Raw genomic sequence first — 7,236 nt, 5'->3', positions numbered from 1 at the left:
GATAAACAGGAGACACGCGCGCGCACATGAGGAAGCAGTGCGCGCTCGCGTGTGATTTGACCTGGTCAATTGATTATTTTCTGTATATATTCAATATTCTTATATTCTTAAATATTATCAGTTTTAGAGTGCCTTATTCCCATAGCGTTTTTAAAAAAAGAATCAATACAAGATCATTATTTGATAGAAACATCAATAATAATAACCAAAGTATTTTTTTTTTCAATTTCACATAAAATAGGTTAAAACGTGTATGTACACAATATTTAGCCAAAAAAAGAGAGGATGGATCAAATATAAATTTATTTCCTGTTTTATAACCTATAAAACCAAGAATTACATTCTCAAATACTAGGGAGACATCAGAATTCATTCGATATAAAACATCCAGAATCTTTTAATTATAATCCAGGCTCTTATAATTACAAGATCAAAACAGAGATCACAGAAAGAGCTATTTATATCAATGCACCGATGCCTAAGAAATGTATTTAATTTTAATTTGGACATAAAACCGATGGTAGCCTGTGCTACTGTTGCTGCATTACGTCTTCAAACTACTTTATCACTTTATATAAATATATACAAGTCTGTTCTACATGTGCGTATCCTTTTTTTAAACCTTATCTATGAAACAGTTTTATTTATATTTATTTTTGCCTAAATATTTTGCTCATCATCCTCCGTTCATGGAATGATATGAAATGCAACGTGGTTACGTCATGGCTGTCAGATGGAATGTCGTGAAATATTTTTATTTTAAAAAAAAAGAAAGAAAAAGAAAATTATTTTGCCCTGTTTGGACGCTCAATACCACGTGGTGGCAGCATTGGATTGCTTATATATTTTTCTAGTCCTTTCCATGTTTTATTAGAATGCCATGCTAACCAAAACAAAAGTTATGTGAGTGAAAATGTTCAGATTCTTTAGATCAGGTCCAAATTTATTCTGCTAATATATGAATATATGAAATATTTTGTGACATTGTATTGCACATTACATTTAAAATAAATCTGTTTAAAACAGTAAACACATACGTTTATGGCCGTTTTAACTTTTATTCATTTCCAGGATATGAATTGTTGATATCAAGAATTAGATTTTTGATATCAACAATTGAATTCTTGATATCAACGATTGAATTCTTGATATCAAAAATGTAATTGTTGATATCAACAATTTAATTGTTGATATCTGTAATTATATTTTCACTAGTGAAATGTCACCATAGGCTGCCATTCAAAATCAATTGTTGATATCAAGAATTGATTTCTTACTAGTAGAAATATCATTTTTGATATCAATAATTACATTGTTACTAGTAAAAATGTGAATTACTGATATCAATAATTCAATTGTCACTAGTTGAAATGTCTATTCTTGATATATCAACAGCTGAATTGCTACTAGTAAAGTTTTTCATTTTTGATATCTGAAAATGTATTTCTGATATCAATATTATTTCAGATATCTAAAATGGCTTTCTTACTAGTAACAATCACATTCATGATATCAGATATTAACATTGTCACTAGTGAAAATGTAATTATTGATATCAAGAATAGACATTTCAACTAGTGACAGATTAATTCTTGATATCAAAAATAAAGGTTTTTACTATAAGAATTGTATTATGATGTGAAATTGGAATTTCAACTAAGAAATCAATTCTTGATATCAACAATGGATTTTGAATGGCAGCCTATGGTGACATTTCACTAGTGAAATACAATTACAGATATCAAGAATTGTAGTTTTTACTAGTTGAAATTAAATTGTTGATATCAAGAATTAGCATTGTTACTAGTGGAAATAACAATTGCCGTTGTTATAGTAGAAATCTAATTCCTGATATAAATAACTATAATTTTAACTAGTAAAAATTGAATTGTTGATATCAAGAATTAGTATCCTGGAAATTAATAAAAGTTAAAACGGCTTGCCATATACGTTACATATGAAACATAAGGATATGGGCCATCTTCAGTAACATTACAGGTTCACAACACGTTAGACTTTTAATATTATTTTTTATTAAAGGCCTCTGGATACGTGACAGGCTCCGCCTAACAGCCGGAAAAACAGTCAACTGATCTGCGGTCTGCCTGAATGTTTATATCAAACTGACGTCGTTGCGTGTTCCATCTCACAGAACTGATTCCAGACCTGCTTTCGTGTGTTTTTATTTATTTTTAGCCCAGTCGAACGCCGATCTCTCGAGCGCGGCAGACAGACAGAACTCAACGATCGCAGATAAACAGTCGCGCTGAAGAAGGAAGACAGACGTGCGAGCGAAGGCGGGCTGTAGTATAGCACTTCATGGCTTTAATATTTCAACATAACGCGTTTATGGTTCACAGTTAGAGCGTTTTAGATCAGCCCCCTGCCTATGTAGGATCGTACCTGTCAGAATACGTCTGCGAAGTTTTAACCCATTTACTGATGGACTGACAGACGGATTCTCCTCAGACGACGCAATCTAACGTACACAATTCACATTTTACCTTATTCTCTCAATTCTCTCAAGCCCGTGTTTTCCATCAGGAGGACTTCAGACAATTAAGGTTGGTGTTTATGTTTCTGACTGTAATTCTACATTTCTGTACGAATAACCCGTAGACTGCACTCTACCGGCTGTGTCTTAAAACCTAGTGAGCTGCCTATCTAGACAACATGTTTGGGCCATAGGTTTGAGCATCATCAGCGCGTGCAGCGTTTTTGGGCGGGAATAATTGGCATATTTATGCAGCATATTTGAGCAATATATAGACTGTCTCTCAAAATACAGTCAGCTGTCAACCTACATTGTATTTTGGTCATCAACAGCACGTGCACCATTACCATCCAAAAATAGCATGGAAAAGCATAGTAGTGCCAGTGTCCAATATTCCATGGTATTCATTAATGTAACTTACCTTATATTCGACCTATAATACAACCCTGATGCGGTCTAGCTAGGCTGCAAACTAGGTTTTGAAACACTGTCTGCATTTTGCAGGTCTTGCTGATGGACATATGCATGCATGGATCATCCTCCATCATTTAGATCGATTTTTATGTGCATTTTAAATGTGAATGTCTTCAAATCTATACGAACAGGTTGATTTTAGTGGTTTGATTGCAGTGAGCATGTATGTTATGTAATAGCTAACGTGACACACTCGGGCTGTTTTTGTCCCTAATATAAACAATAATATTTATCTGGAATGCAGATGTCCTTTATAAATATTTGCAAGGGTTAACCAGAGTTTACAATACCATTGTTATGAAAGTGAAATCATAATAAACAAAAATGGGGTTTACTTCAAACAACCCCATTTCCAAAGAGTACCATGGACACAGTGTACAGTATAACAAGTATCACATTTTTTTTTCATTCTATGACATTTTTAATGGTAATAATGGTAATTCCATGGTATAATTTGGGTTAGTTCACCCAAAAAATGTAAATTATCCCATAATTTACTCACCCTCAAGCCATCCTAGGTGTATATTGAGTTATATTAAAAAATATCCTGTCTCTTCCAAGCTTTATAATAGGATTAAATTGTACCTTAGATTTTGAAGCCCAAATATTGGATCCATCCATCATAAAAATAATCCATACGGCTCCAGGGTGTTTAATAAGGGCCTTCTGAAGCGAAGCGATGCATTTTGGTAAGAAAAATATCAATTTTTCTAACTTAATAAACTTTAATCACTAGCCTCCGCTAACGGCCATACGCGAGTCGAGTTCCGGTGGAAGATTGACCTCTGACCCGATAAATAACTGACTTGTTATATTATTATGATAATCAAACAGTATCATGATTGTATCTTCATCCACCAGTAAACCATGGTACTAGCTTATTACGGTATTATTTTTCTTTGATTAATTGTTTTTAAAGGACACTTTTTATTAAATATGGTGAAGCAATGGTTACCATTGTACATTTCTGGCAAAGAAATACAAAGTAAACCACATCATGTTAGTGACTGGTGTGAATATTTACCATTTCCCAGTGTTATGATTTCTGTGTGATGTGTGGTAAATCTCTAATGACCATAAAAGTAGCCTAATTAATGGATAACGTATCACAGTACTAAATTACTATGTAATAACAGTAAATGTGTCATTAGAAGCATCCTCACAAAATGATCTAGTTAATTAGTATTCAGTAACATGAACGCAATTTGGCCATTTATTTAATTTGACCACGAAACTTATTCTCATTTACACAGTTTAGCCTGTTTTTGTTGTTTCATGCTTTAATGTCTTCGATTAGACGAGAACGGATACACACCTGAATCCTGATGCGGATCATGCTTTTGTGTGTATCTTTGACCTTTGCGTAAAGGTTCATGTTTCCACTTTCCCCTTCAGAGGCGTTCAGAAACCCGAGCGCACACTTCCACATAGCTTTCTGTGTCACATTGTTGGATTGAGGTTGTGAAATGTGAGGTGTAGCACCTGTAACAGTTTCAGTGTGTGTGTGTGTGTGTTGTAACAAAGCCCAATAGAAGAGAGCGCATCTTAAAGGAGAAGTATTAGCAGTAACAACTGCTCTCTAAACACGTCATCCTAAACTCGTTGTACATGATGTTAAACACTGTCTTCCAACTCTGATATAGATCTGTGTTCAGGATCCTAACTTAGGAAGAACGTGATGTTTATGGTCATTGTCGCCACATTATTCATCAGCAATTTCCCTACAGATTGTTTGCTTCGTAGGAAAGCGTGGATGTGCAACATTACGAGAGACAGTGATCGTCATTTGCATGTCAAATAGAGTTTCCATTCCTGCGTTGTTGTGCGTTATTGACGCTGCTGGTGTGTTTGTCATCTTATTTTGCATAGTGTTAGCAGCTGAGGACAGAATCCAAATCATTGTCCGACTATTTCTGGATGCAATTGCATACCATTTTATATTGGAAGCTAGAAGATCTAGTTCCTGATAAACTGAGGTTAATAGTTAAGTGTAGTCCCATTCACAACAAACCACTCTTGTAATTAGTGATGCACCGATCATGATTTTTACAAGCAAATGGGCTGAATCAGAGACCGGATGCTGATTTTTATTTTTTTATCATGTTTAAGCAAAAACTATGGAAGCTTGTTTCCGCCACAGAATAAAACATTTTAAAAGATAATTGCGACTTTTTATCTCACAATTGCGAGTTTACATCTCGCAATTCTGACTTTATTTCTCAGAATTGTGAGATGTAAAGTCAGAATTGCATGAAATAAAGTCGAAATTGCGTGTTATAAAGTCAGAATTGCGAGATATAAAGTCAGAATTGCGTGAAATAAAGTCGCAATTGCGTGAAATAAAGTTGCAATTGCGTGTTATAAAAAAAAAAATTCTGACTTTTTTTTCTCAGAATTGTGAGATATAAAGTCCAATTCTAAGGGGGAAAAAAATACACTTTTTTTTTTTTTTTTTTACCTCAGAATAGTTTATATCTCACAATTCTGACTTTATAACACGCAATTGCGACTTTATATCATGCAATTCTGACTTTATATCTCCCAATTGCGTATTATAAAGTCAGAATTGCGTGATATAAAGTCGCAATTGCAAGAAAAAAAGTCTGAATTCTGACTTTATATCACGCAATTGCGACTTTATTTCACGCAATTCTGACTTTATATCTCGGAATTCTGAGAAATAAAGTGAGAATTGCGAAATGTGCAATTGTGACATAAAAAGTCGCAATTATCTTTTAAAATGTTTTATTCTGTGGCGGAAACAAGCTTCCATAAAAAACAGCACTGTGCTTATAAACTCTACTTTATACGGAGGTAAGAGGAAAATAAAATGCATTGAAACATTTCTGAAGACAGTTTCCTTCAGAGATACATTCATATAAACCCCCAGCCTAAATTCAGTATTTAGCCTATATTTTTCATCCAATATTTCGAGCCTGGGACAGTATTTTCTGCTCTTCTCTCCTCTTTTGAGTGTCCCGTCTGGCCTGCTAACGTCCTGTTTACAGACTTCGTAATATTTCCACACAAATTAACATTTTAGGAAATGATTGCATTGCTGTTTATGTACAGAGTCCAGAACAGAGATTGGCCAAATAAAAAATAAAAAAAACTGTTGGACAGTGCATCTCTACTTGTATTGAATCATTCAAAGGCATGTTTGTGTTAACAATTAACAATTGAATCTTTCTAGTACCAAATGGTAATGTCCAGCATACAAATTCACAGCTATTCTGAGCTGGTCATGAGGCATGTGCTCAGGTGCAAACCCTCGGCACCCCGGCAGAGTCACTGCAACGCTTCGTTTATATTAATGATCCGTCCTGCTGACACGGACGCCCTCAAGGCTGTGGCCGTAATCTCTCCGTATTGCCTTCAGTTTTGCCTGAATACCAGCTCAAATGAAGATTTAATCCTCATTAAATCCGTCAGCTTCATTATGGTTTCTCTTGTGTCCTTCACAAGACTCTGAATGTCAAACCTGTGAAGGGGCGTCTGAGATCTGAAGCTGCGTTTCGTGATTTGAGAGAGTGAAACTGGCCTGTGGAAAATGTGTGAATCAATGCTCTCTAGCTGTTTAATAAGACGAAGACGATTTGTGTGTTATTATTTGACGGGTAGATTCATAAACACACCGTGACGTGCTCGAAATGCTTCATTGTAAGAAATGATGCAGACATCAGGTGAGAACAGAAGCTGTTTCCTGTTTCATGTTGATGTCGAAACTCTTAAAACAGGAAATGCACAACATATAATCTGATTCAAACCCTGGCTGAGATGAAGTGCTTAATGTAATAGAAACGTTTTATCTACATGAGTAGAAAATGTGACTGGTACTTGCCTGTGCTACTTTTGCGTTTATTTATTTAGCAGATGCTTTTAGCCAAAGTGATTTACAAAAGAGCATAATTAACCACAAGCACTTTCTCATAAGAGCCAACAATATTTCCAGAGCAAAATGCCAAGTTTAAAGTATAAGCTAAATTAGTGCAGAAGTGAAGAGTTGTTGTGGTTACTAGGTGGTTGTTCATTGGCCACTGGCCAAAGTATTTAAAAAAAATAATTATTATGACTGTCATATCTATTCTTTTTTTTTTTCATAAATCATTACTATTGGTAACCCTTTATGTCTTTCTGAAGTTTTTGCAAATATTTAACCAATGAAAAGTATTAAAAGGAGTTTGTGGCAGAACCTCTTAACTCCATTGGATCCTCAAACTGTCAGTCAAATCGCAAAACCCCACCCCTCCTCCATCGTGAATGTATGT

At 34.8% G+C, this 7,236-nt stretch overlaps 1 protein-coding gene across 4 annotated transcripts in view; it reads left to right on the top strand.

The window, feature by feature from the left end:
- The first annotated feature begins 2,231 nt into the window (after positions 1-2,231).
- The window catches only part of osbpl8 (oxysterol binding protein-like 8), a 70,074-nt gene continuing 65,069 nt past the window's right edge, over positions 2,232-7,236 (top strand). For 3 of the 4 annotated variants that reach the window (XM_084111168.1, XM_084111166.1, XM_084111165.1), the window contains exon 1: positions 2,232-2,564. The gene's annotated coding sequence lies outside the window, so the exon portion shown is untranslated. The remainder of the gene's footprint in view (positions 2,565-7,236) is intronic. The other variant, XM_084111172.1, reaches the window with a different exon arrangement.

This window comes from Abramis brama (assembly GCF_963993115.1).
Source record: "Abramis brama genome assembly, chromosome: 4".
NCBI classification, from domain to species: Eukaryota; Metazoa; Chordata; class Actinopteri; order Cypriniformes; family Leuciscidae; genus Abramis; species Abramis brama.
The sequence above is the reverse complement of the archived record's forward strand: the minus strand, read 5'-3'. Positions and strand labels throughout refer to the sequence as shown.